Source organism: Myxine glutinosa, chromosome 12, assembly GCF_964187855.1.
Source record: "Myxine glutinosa chromosome 12, kmMyxGlut1.1, whole genome shotgun sequence".
Taxonomy (NCBI): domain Eukaryota; kingdom Metazoa; phylum Chordata; class Myxini; order Myxiniformes; family Myxinidae; genus Myxine; species Myxine glutinosa.
In genome coordinates, this window is record NC_136272.1 from 21,381,747 (window position 1) to 21,392,890 (window position 11,144).

Below are 11,144 nucleotides of genomic sequence, written 5' to 3' on the forward strand. Positions count from 1 at the left end.
AAGAAGGGGTGGGAGGGAGGGGTGGAAGAAGGGGTGGGAGGGAGGGGTGGAAGAAGGGGTGGGAGGGAGGGGTGGAAGAAGGGGTGGGAGGGAGGGGTGGAAGAAGGGGTGGGAGGGGTGGGAGGGAGGGGTGGAAGAAGGGGTGGAAGGGAGGGAGGAGTGGGAGGGAGGAAGGGAGGGAGGGGTGGGAGGGAGGGAGGGAGGGGTGGGAGGGAGGAAGGGAGGGAGGGGTGGGAGGGAGGAAGGGAGGGAGGGGTGGGAGGGGGTGGGAGGGAGGGAAGGGAGGGAGGGGTGGGAGGGAGGGGAGGGAGGAAGGTAGGGGTGGGAGGGAGGAAGGTAGGGGTGGGAGGGAGGAAGGTAGGGGTGGGAGGGGTGGAAGAAGGGGAGGGAGGGAGGGGTGGAAGAAGGGGAGGGAGGGAGGGGTGGAAGAAGGGGAGGGAGGGAGGGGTGGGAGGGAGCTGTGGAAGAAGGGGAGGGAGGGAGGGGTTGAAGAAGGGGAGGGGTGGAAGAAGGGGAGGGAGGGAGGGATGGAAGAAGGGGAGGGAGGGAGGGGTGGAAGAAGGGGAGGGAGGGAGGGGTGGAAGAAGCGGAGGGAGGGAGGGGTGGAAGAAGGGGAGGGAGGGAGGGGTGGAAGAAGGGGAGGGAGGGGTGGAAGAAGGGGAGGGAGGGAGGGGTGGAAGAAGGGGAGGGAGGGGTGGAAGAAGGCGAGGGTGGAAGAAGGGGAGGGAGGGAGGAGTGGAAGAAGGGGAGGGATGGAAGAAGGGGAGGGGTGGAAGAAGGGGAGGGGTGGAAGAAGGGGAGGGGTGGAAGAAGGGGAGGGGGGAGGGGTGGAAGAAGGGGAGGGGGGAGGGGTGGAAGAAGGGGAGGGAGGGAGGGGTGGAAGAAGGGGAGGGAGGGAGGGGTGGAAGAAGGGGAGGGAGGGAGGGGTGGAAGAAGGGGAGGGAGGGAGGGGTGGAAGAAGGGGAGGGAGGGAGGGGTGGAAGAAGGGGAGGGAGGGAAGGGTGGAAGAAGGGGAGGGAGGGAGGGGTGGAAGAAGGGGAGGGAGGGAGGGGTGGAAGAAGGGGAGGGAGGGAGGGGTGGAAGAAGGGGAGGGAGGGAGGGATGGAAGAAGGGGAGGGAGGGAGGGGTGGAAGAAGGGGAGGGAGGGAGGGGTGGAAGAAGGGGAGGGAGGGAGGGGTGGAAGAAGGGGAGGGAGGGAGGGGTGGAAGAAAGGGAGGGGTGGAAGAAAGGGAGGGGTGGAAGAAGGGGAGGGAGGGAGGGGTGGAAGAAGGGGAGGGAGGGAGGGGTGGAAGAAGGGGAGGGAGGGAGGGATGGAAGAAGGGGAGGGAGGGAGGGATGGAAGAAGGGGAGGGAGGGAGGGGTGGAAGAAGAGGAGGGAGGGGTGGAAGAAGGGGAGGGAGGGTGGAAGAAGGGGAGGAGTGGAAGAAGGGGAGGGGTGGAAGAAGGGGAGGGGGAGGGGTGGAAGAAGGGGAGGGGGGATGGGTGGAAGAAGGGGAGGGGGGAGGGGTGGAAGAAGGGGAGGGGGGAGGGAGGGGTGGAAGAAGGGGAGGGGGGAGGGGTGGAAGAAGGGGAGGGGGGAGGGGTGGAAGAAGGGGAGGGGGAGGGGGAGGGGTGGAAGAAGGGGAGGGGGAGGGGGAGGGGTGGAAGAAGGGGAGGGGGAGGGGTGGAATAAGGGGAGGGAGGGAGAGGTGGAATAAGGGGAGGGAGGGAGGGGTGGAAGAAGGGGAGGGAGGGAGGGGTGGAATAAGGGGAGGGAGGGAGGGGTGGAAGAAGGGGAGGGAGGGGTGGAAGAAGGGGAGGGAGGGGTGGAAGAAGGGGAGGGAGGGAGGAGTGGAAGAAGGGGAGGGAGGGAGGGGTGGGGGGTGGAAGAAGGGGAGGGAGGGAGGGGTGGAAGAAGGGGAGGGAGGGAGGGAGGGGAGGGAGGGAGGGAGGGGTGGAAGAAGGGGAGGGAGGGAGGGAGGGGTGGAAGAAGGGGAGGGAGGGGTGGAAGAAGGGGGGGAGGGGTGGAAGAAGGGGGGGAGGGGTGGAAGAAGGGGAGGGAGGGGGAGGGAGGGGTGGAAGAAGGGGGAGGGAGGGGTGGAAGAAGGGGAGGGACGGAGGGGTGGAAGAAGGGGAGGGAGGGAGAGGTGGAAGAAGGGGAGGGAGGGAGGGGTGGAAGGGGAGGGAGGGGTGGAAGGGGAGGGAGGGAGGAGTGGAAGGGGAGGAAGAAGGGGAGGAAGAAGGGGAGGGAGGGGTGGGAGGGGAGGAAGAAGGGGAGGGACGGAGGGGTGGAAGAAGGGGAGGGAGGGAGAGGTGGAAGAAGGGGAGGGAGGGAGGGAGGGGTGGAAGAAGGGGAGGGAGGGAGGAGTGGAAGAAGGGGAGGGAGGGAGGGGTGGAAGAAGGGGAGGGAGGGGTGGAAGAAAGGGAGGAAGGGAGGGGTGGAAGGGGAGGGAGGGGTGGAAGGGGAGGGAGGGAGGAGTGGAAGGGGAGGAAGAATGGGAGGGAGGGGTGGGAGGGGAGGAAGAAGGGGAGGGAGGGAGGAGTGGAAGAAGGGGAGGGAGGGAGGGGTGGAAGAAGGGGAGGGAGGGAGGGGTGGAAGAAGGGGAGGGAGGGAGGGGTGGAAGAAGGGGAGGGAGGGAGGGGTGGAAGAAGGGGAGGGAGGGAGGGGTGGAAGAAGGGGAGGGGGGAGGAAGGGAGGGAGGGGGGAGGGGGAGGGGGAGGGAGGATGAGGTGGGAGGGAGGGATGAGGTGGAGGGGAGCGAGGAGGTGGAGGGGAGCGAGGAGGTGGAGGTGGAAGGGAGGGGTGGGAGGGGGGGTGGAAGGGAGGGGTGGGAGGGGGGGTGGGAGGATGGTGGAAGGGAGGGGGGTGGGAGGGAGGATGGTGGAAGGGAGGGGGTGGGAGGAGGGGAGGGAGGAAGATGGGGTGGGAGAAGGGGCGAGGGGGAAAAGGGGGGTGGGGAGGAGGGGGAGAAGGGGGGAGGGAGGGGGGGAGAAGGGGGGGAGGGAGGGGTGGGAGAAGGGGATGGAGGGAGGAAGGAGGATGGGGGAAGGGGAGGGTGGGGGAAGGGGAGGGAGGGAGGAGGAACGAAATTTTTTGAACGAAATTATATTTTGTCACATGGTGAACCTGACTAAGGTGTGCAAAGAAGGACTTGCACAGACGGCACCTGGCTTTGGAGGCCAACTTTGAAATATGACTTGTCTGAGCGATCATGGCTGAGAGTGAGAACCAAGAGTTTGAGTGACTGAACTTCTGAGACGGTTGTTGAGAAAGTGGATGGGAGGGTTTGCGGAAAAAACTGTGGTGACCAAAACTGCACATAATATTATCCATGAGGCCTCAATAAATCCTATACAGAGTCAATACTACCTCCTTTAGTTTATAATTTATCCCCTTGCGAATACACCCTAAAATCCTATTCGCTTTTGCCGAGCCATCTGCTTACGGACCCCCTCTTCCCTTCCTCCCCACCTGCCGCATCTATTACCACCTTAAATCCTTTTGTGTCACAGGTGACCTATTGGCACTAATTATTCCCATATTGTAGCGTTTTCAGCCTCGATCTCAAGCCGGATGTCCAGGCCTGACATTCAACTGAAGGTGATTTGGAAAGGAAATTGTTAAAGGTATGAGCGATACAATAACTAAACTACGACGCTCTTCCACATCACGACGTCGACCGCTATGCCTCCGCCCACATTACTACATCATTATACGTACTTGGACCAAGTTTTCCATAAATCCATTCAGCTGTTCTCAAATATCACTTGTTTTTTAATCTGACATGACCTCTGACCTCACCAAAATCCCCTCACTCCTCACCTTTGATGCCAAAATATAATCAGTTCGTCTTTGCATCATACAGTCACGTGAAAAAGTAAGTACATCCCATGTAAAGTTTTGACTTTTTCAACATATTTCAACATACAGCGATTTGATCTTCTTTTTTTTTCTTTTTTTGTATACTGAATCGAGGCTCGTGAAAGAGCTAACATTTATTTCACAAACAAATCAACCAGACAAACAAAATATATAAAAAGAGGGAGCGGAAGCAAAGATGGTGAGAGAAGGGGAAGCACAAAAACACAACATTTGAGAGCAAGGAGAAGTGTGGGAGGAAGACGGCTTGGGGGGAGGAGGCGTGGGAAGGGGGGGGGGGGGGAGAGGTATAAAACACAAGGCGACCAAGGACTTCCAGGACAGAAGTTGGTATTTCAAAAAAGTGGAATTGGGGTGAAATTAGCGGGGGTAGAAAAGATCAAGGTTTTGGATGGGGGAAGATAAGAGATGGTGGTGAACAGCTGCTTTAAAGACCTGGAGGGTGGAGTGGGATTGAAGAAAGTGAGGGAGTTTGTTCCAAAGGCGGGAGAAAAGAGGAATGAAGGAGTGAAGGTGAGCAGCGAGTCTTGATTTTGGCAGTTTAACCATAAGAGGGTTGCAGCCAGATCTTGTGCGACCTGTAGGAATATTTGGGGGACAGAGCCCAGAGAGAGCTGGGGGGGGCAAGGCCAGAGAGGAGTCGGTAGAAGACGGAAAGACCACCAACCTGCCTGCGGTGAGTGAGTGAAAGGCCCTCGGAGTTAGCTTCATCGCGGGAGATTCCAATGATTCTGAACGCTTTGGTTTCAACAGCGTGAAGACGAGCTAGGTGTGAGGCAGGAGCACCAGACCAGAGGGGAGAGCAGTATTCCATAGAGCTGCGAATGAAAGCCTTGTAAGTGGTGAGGAGCTCAGGTGTACCAAGGAAGGACTTCGCACGACGGAGGATGCCCAGTCGGCGACTGGCTTTGGAGGCCAGATTTGAAATGTGGTTTTCCCAGGAAAGATCATGGCAGATAGTGAGACCCAAAAGCTTGAGTGACAGAACTTCTTGGAGAGGATTATTCAGAAAGTGGATGGGAGGGTTGTCCAGTCGGTCTTTTCGGAGAGACATCGTAAAAGTGTGAGATTTGCCAGGATTGAAAGACATGTTCCACTTGTTTGCCCAGTCTGTGATTTTGTCCAGGTCTGCAGAGAGGGAGGAGGCTGCAGACTGCCGATCTGAGGGATGAGGAATGGAGCGACAGAGAGTAGAGTCGTCAGCAAAGAGATAGAGAGAATTTTCAAGAGAGTCAGAGAGATCATTGATGAAGACCAGAAAAAACACAGGGCCCAGAACACTGCCTTGGGGAACTCCAGCCTGAACAGGAAGAGGAGATGAGAAAAACCCATTCAGGGCCACACGTTGACTACGACCAGAGAGGAAGTCCGCCAGCCATGCGTGGAGATTTCCATGGATAACAAAGGAGGAGCGTTTGGTGAGCAAAGCGGGGTGCCAGACCGTATCGAAGGCACGTGAAATGTCAAGGGAGACAGCTCTAATTTCCTGTTTGGCGTTGAGGACCTCCATCCATTGTTGAGAAAGCAGAAGCAGCATGTCCAGAGTAGAGTGACCAGGTCTGAAACCAAATTGATGGTCAGAGATCAAGCCATTGGAGAAGAGGAAAGATTTCATATCTGAAGCAATGATGGATTCCATGACTTTGCTGATAATTGAGAGAAGGCTGATTGGTCTGTAGTTGCTGGGATCTGGTTTTGCACCTTTTTTGTGCAAAGCGGTGATGTTGGCTGATATCCAAGCAGATGGCAGATGACCTTGAGCAAAAGAGAGGGTGAAGAGAACAGAGAGAGGGAGTGAAAGAGCGGAAGAACATGATTTTAGGACCCGTGGGCTGATGCCGTCAGGACCAGTTGCAGAATCAGAGTCGAGGGTTGACAGAAACTTTTCCACCTTGTCAGGAAAGGACACAGAGTCTAGGAGCAGCTGGGTACGACTGGGTACGGTGGGTACAGAGAGGGATGGGAGAGGGATGATACAATATTTCAACAATATTGATAGATAAAGGTGATATAATATAACAAATATCATGAAACATTTACATTTTGTAGTCCATTGTATAATTTAAATAAACATAAATGCAAATTTCGCATGTGGAAAAAGTAAGTACACCCTTGGCTCTAATAGGTGGTATTGCCCCCTTTGGCAGAAACAACCTCAAGTAGGCGTTTCTTATAACTGTCCACCAGTCTCTGACATCCTGGTGTTGGCCTAGTTAGCCTGCCTGGTTGGCCTGGTTGGCCTGCCTGGTGTTGGCAGGGGTTAGCCTGGTGTTGGCTTCGCGGTTAGGGTGCCGGCTTGGGATCCTAGGATCCTGGGTTCGAATCCCGGTCGATTGCTGAATTAACGCCAGGGGGGTTGACTCAGCCTGTCATCCTTCCGAGGTTGGCAAATTGAGTACCAGCTTGCTGGGATGAATGATCACGGTGTGTACCCAGATTTAGAATAGGTACACCGTATCCCTGCGCATCCTAAGAGCGTGACCAAGGGTTGGCGTCAGGAAGGGCATCCGGCCATAAAAACATTGCCTCAAACAGGGAACCATGATTGTCATGGGGCCCGCAAGGCTAAACCCTGCTATAGCGGGGAAAATGGCCTTAAAACGATCATTCATTCATTCATTCAGTCTCTGACATCAACTGGGAGAAATTTTAGCCCACTCCTCCATGCAGAATTCTTTCAGCTGTGAGATGTTTGAGGGGTTTCTTGCATGCACAGCTCGTTTCAAATCCCCCCACAACATCTCGATGGGATTTAGATCCGGGCTTTGACTTGGCCATTCCAGAACCCTCCATTTCTTTCTTTTCAGCCATTCCTTGGTGGATTTACTGGTATGTTTAGGGTCATTGTCAATTGTCATGTTGCAAGGTCCACCTTCAGTTGAGCTTCAACTTTCCGACAGATGGCCTCACATTATCCTCAAGCACCCTCTGGTACAATGACGAATTCATCGTGGATTCTATGATGGTGAGCTGCCCAGGCCCTGATGCAGCAAAGCTGTCCCAAACCATAATATTTCCACCACCATGCTTTACAGTTGGTATCAGGTTCTTGTGGTCAAATGCTGTCTTTGGTTTTCGCCAAACATGTCTTCTGGTACTGTGGCTTAATAGCTCCACCTTCGACTCATCTGTCCAGAGCACATTGTTCCAGAAGTGCTGATCTTTGCATCGGTGTTCATTGGCAAACTTTAGTCTTGCCCTGATGTTCTTTATAGACAGGAAAGGTTTCCTCCTGGCACACGTCCCATGTCGATCAAATTTGTGCAGCCTCTTTCTAATGGTAGACTCGTGCACTTTGACATCAACAGTGGCAAGAGTTACCTGTAGGTCCCGTGATGACATTCTGAGGTTCTTCGAGACTTCTTTCAGCATCTTGTGCTCTGCTCTCGGGCTGATCTTGCTGGGGCGGCCTGGCCTGAACAAGTTGGCAGTTGTTTGGAATCTTCTCCACTTGTAGATGATCTTCCGGACAGTCGAATGATTGATTTCAAATTGTTTGGAGATCTTTTTAAATCCCATCCCAGACTCGTAGGCATCTATAACCTTCTTTCTGAAGGCCTCAGAGAGCTCTTTTGATCTAGGCATGGTGACGCCGCACACTTCAACAACAAAGAGCAAACCAAACAAAATGTCTGAGGTTTAAATAAGACAGGTTCCTCCAAGATACTCTCTAACGATGTTCTAATCATTTGCACCTGAGCTGGTGCACCTGATTCTAATTTTAGGTATTTGAAGTAGTGATAGATGTAGGGGTGTACTTACTTTTTCCACATGCGAAATTTGCATTTATGTTTATTTAAATTATACAATGGACTACAAAATGTAAATGTTTCCTGATATTTGTTATATTATATCACCTTTATCTCTCAATATTGTTGAAATGAAGATCAAATAGCTGTATGTTGAAATATGTTGAAAAAGTCAAAACTTTACATGGGGTGTACTTACTTTTTCACGTGACTGTATATACTTATACCAAGTTTGACCAAAATGTCATCACTGGTTCACAAGTTGATGTGACAACATAATTTTAACTTAACATTCCCTCTAACCTTTGACCTCTTGGCCCCAAAATGTAATCAGTTCATCTTTTCATCATTATACACACTAGACTGGACGGATTTCTGAGATTTGTGAATGTTAGGTGTATTTTAGGGTAAACGTTGGGAACCTCACTTTTTAACATAATTAGGGTATGCTGAATTCGATTAACCCGATTCCCAAGCCGAATTTTGAGTTTTTGACCTTCTAATTAGCATAAAGAAAATGGCCGCCAATTTGCCATTTTTGGACAATTTCTTTGAACAAGCATTTATACATCATGTATATACATGCAGCTCTTTTACTTTAACTTTACAACTTTTACCCCAAAATGCACCCAGAAGCTTATACATGGCCTTTTTCCATAAATCCGTCTCGTCTATACCTGCACTAAGTTTGAATTGGATTCCTTCAGCCATTCTCAGGTTATAAATCTATTACAGACTTTGACCTTTGACCTCAAAATCAAATCAATTCATTTTTCCATCATAGTACATAATTGCACCAAATGTGGTCAGAATCCCATCACTGGGTCTCAAGTTATCACAGTAACAGGATTTTTACCGAACATGACCTCTCACCTCATGACCCCAAAATCGAATCAGTTCGTCTTTACCTCATTATACATACCTGCACCAAGTTTGACGAAGATCCCCTCAGCCGTTCTCAAGTTATCGCGGTAACAAAAACAAACATAATACCTCTGGTGACTTCGTCGGTGGAGGCATCAAAAAAACCTCATCTATGCCTCATGAAAGAAACCGTTGGGTGTGTGACATCCACCATCGGCCATCGACCAGACTGGTCCTCCGGCTTAACGTCCATCGGGACGGCACACACATTGATGCCAAGAAACGCCAGGATGGCAGTTTATAGCTTGGTCGGGATTCAAACCCACGCTGGACAGCTCAAAGGTGTGTAAGCATGTTTGTTAAAACGCAATCAAAAGTAAAATCAGGATTTTTATGCCTCGTCTCATATATATATATATATATATATATTTAGCCCCTCGCAGGAATTTGATTCCTGTTTATAAAAATTGTAGATTAATTAATCTTCAATGCATTTATACTTATTCACACATACATACGCATACATATACTTACGCTAACATTCGGGGTCTGCCTAGAAGGCACGTAAGACATCGGCCATTATAAAGCTCGCAGTGTTAAGTGTGGAAAAGTTCTGAGGAGATTGCGGCTGGCTCAATAGCGCAGCGGGCTGTCACCGCGAAAGTGATGGAGGCCCTTGGTTGGAGCCCCGCATTGAGTCAGAATTTTTTCACACTTAGCCCCATGCAGAAATTTGATTCCTGTTTATAATATATATATATATATATATATATTGTTGCGGATATGGCATTTGGCCTCCATATCCGCTTGTAAATATTCCCCTATTTCCCCAATACTCCCCAACTATCCCCAATCCCCCATTCCCTAGTCCCATTGTCTGTAAACAACACTCTGTAGAACCGACCTTCCCCTTTTTCCCCCATTAAATGTCGTGCCCAGGTCCACCGCATCTCACGTAGACAACTTTCGGACATCTTGCTAGTTATTCTTAGTCTATGTCAGTTAAGGACTCGTTTCCATTAATTCTGACTCTTCGTTGCACCAGAATGTGATTGTATGGCACCAGTAGTGAGTTTAGGACCTCCCCATACCTCCTCCCATCTTCCCCATGCAACAACAACAACAACAACAACAACAACTACAACAACAACTACAACAACAGAGGGGGGCGGCGCGGCGCGGGGAGTGTGCGTCCTCACTCCGGCTCGGTTAGCCGCCATTACCCATGTGCGCCGACGGGGTTACCACGAAGGGGCTGCCTGTCGGCCCCTCGTCAAGGGCGGAGCCGGTAACCCCCGCACCCAATGAGAAGCAACGGGCCGATTCCATCTGGGGCGGAGCTAACGAGCCGAGGGCGTGTCACTCCCCGCCAGATATACGCAGCCACTTACCGGACGTGACGTCAGATGCGCCTCAGCCACGAACGAGAGAACCAGACGCCACCTCGAGCGCTGTGAGACCTCCCGCATCTCTGGACCGGACCGGGTCGATTCTGTCCCTGAGCCAAGGTGCACCTTGAGCCATCGAATACCCGCTTTCCTTGCCATCAATCCCCGTGTGAGTCAGTTTTGTCCTGTTTATCTGTCGTCTGTCGGGGCTAGTATAAGACCGTGTCTAAGTGCCTATCTTCCTATGCTGTCCCTCTCATCCCTGTAATCTAACCTTCCGCCATATTATAACCTCCTCCGGAGGTCTTGAGAACCGTATCCCTGGTGTCGTGTCATTTTAATCCCAGCCGTTGTGTCCTTTTCCTCCATTGATCTAGCGTAGCGCGACTCGGCCAAGGTTCGAGTATAATCGGGTAAACGTGCAGACGCGGTCATACCAAACCGCTCGGTAAACCAACATCCACAACCGCGTCTGTAACAATTGGTGTCAGGAGTGTCGGATTCGAACCTGGGACTAAATTTATTAGGCCCAAATTTTGGAACACCAATTGTACCACTAGGGTAACAATTGGTGTTGGAAGGTAGAATTCGATCCGGAGCGCGTTTCCCGCGCTCGAAATTATAACGGCGAAATTTGATTTTGTTTTACGAAAATAAAAACCCGAATTTTGAAAGTCGCGCTATGGCGGATCAAGACAGCTGGGTTCCGGTAGAGGAGAGTGAGGCAGGGTCGGTCCAGGACCAAATTGAGGGACGTGAGGAGAGCGAAGCAGCGAGGGTAGCAGACGCACAAAATAGCGTCGTTGCGCCCGACGTAGCGGGCGCGCAAAATGGCGCCTCGCTGGTCGCGGCGCCTGCGACCGTGGCAGCGCCCCTGGTGGATTCGAACCTTTTCCTCCTGCAAATGAGGGCCCTTATAGACCAAATGGTGGGAATGAGGGCTGATAGTGAGCGGTTGGGAAACCAAATGGGGGTAATGAGGGACGAAGCGAGGGGTACTGGTGAGGGGTTAGACAAGAAATTTGGGAAGTTAGACAATAATTTTGAGGAGTTAGACAACGGGATAAAAGAGGTAAAGAATGGGTTAATGGGGGTAGAAAACAGAATGGCCGCTCAAGAGAATCAAATGGAAGGGATGCAAAAGGGGTTAGAGGGGTTAGAAAACAGGATGGAAGGCAAATTGAGGGACATGAGGGACCAAGCGGAAAGGGAAGTTAAACAAATGGGGCAGCAGATAGAGGGGGTCAGAATGGGGGTAGAAACCAAACTGGATGCTCACAGGGA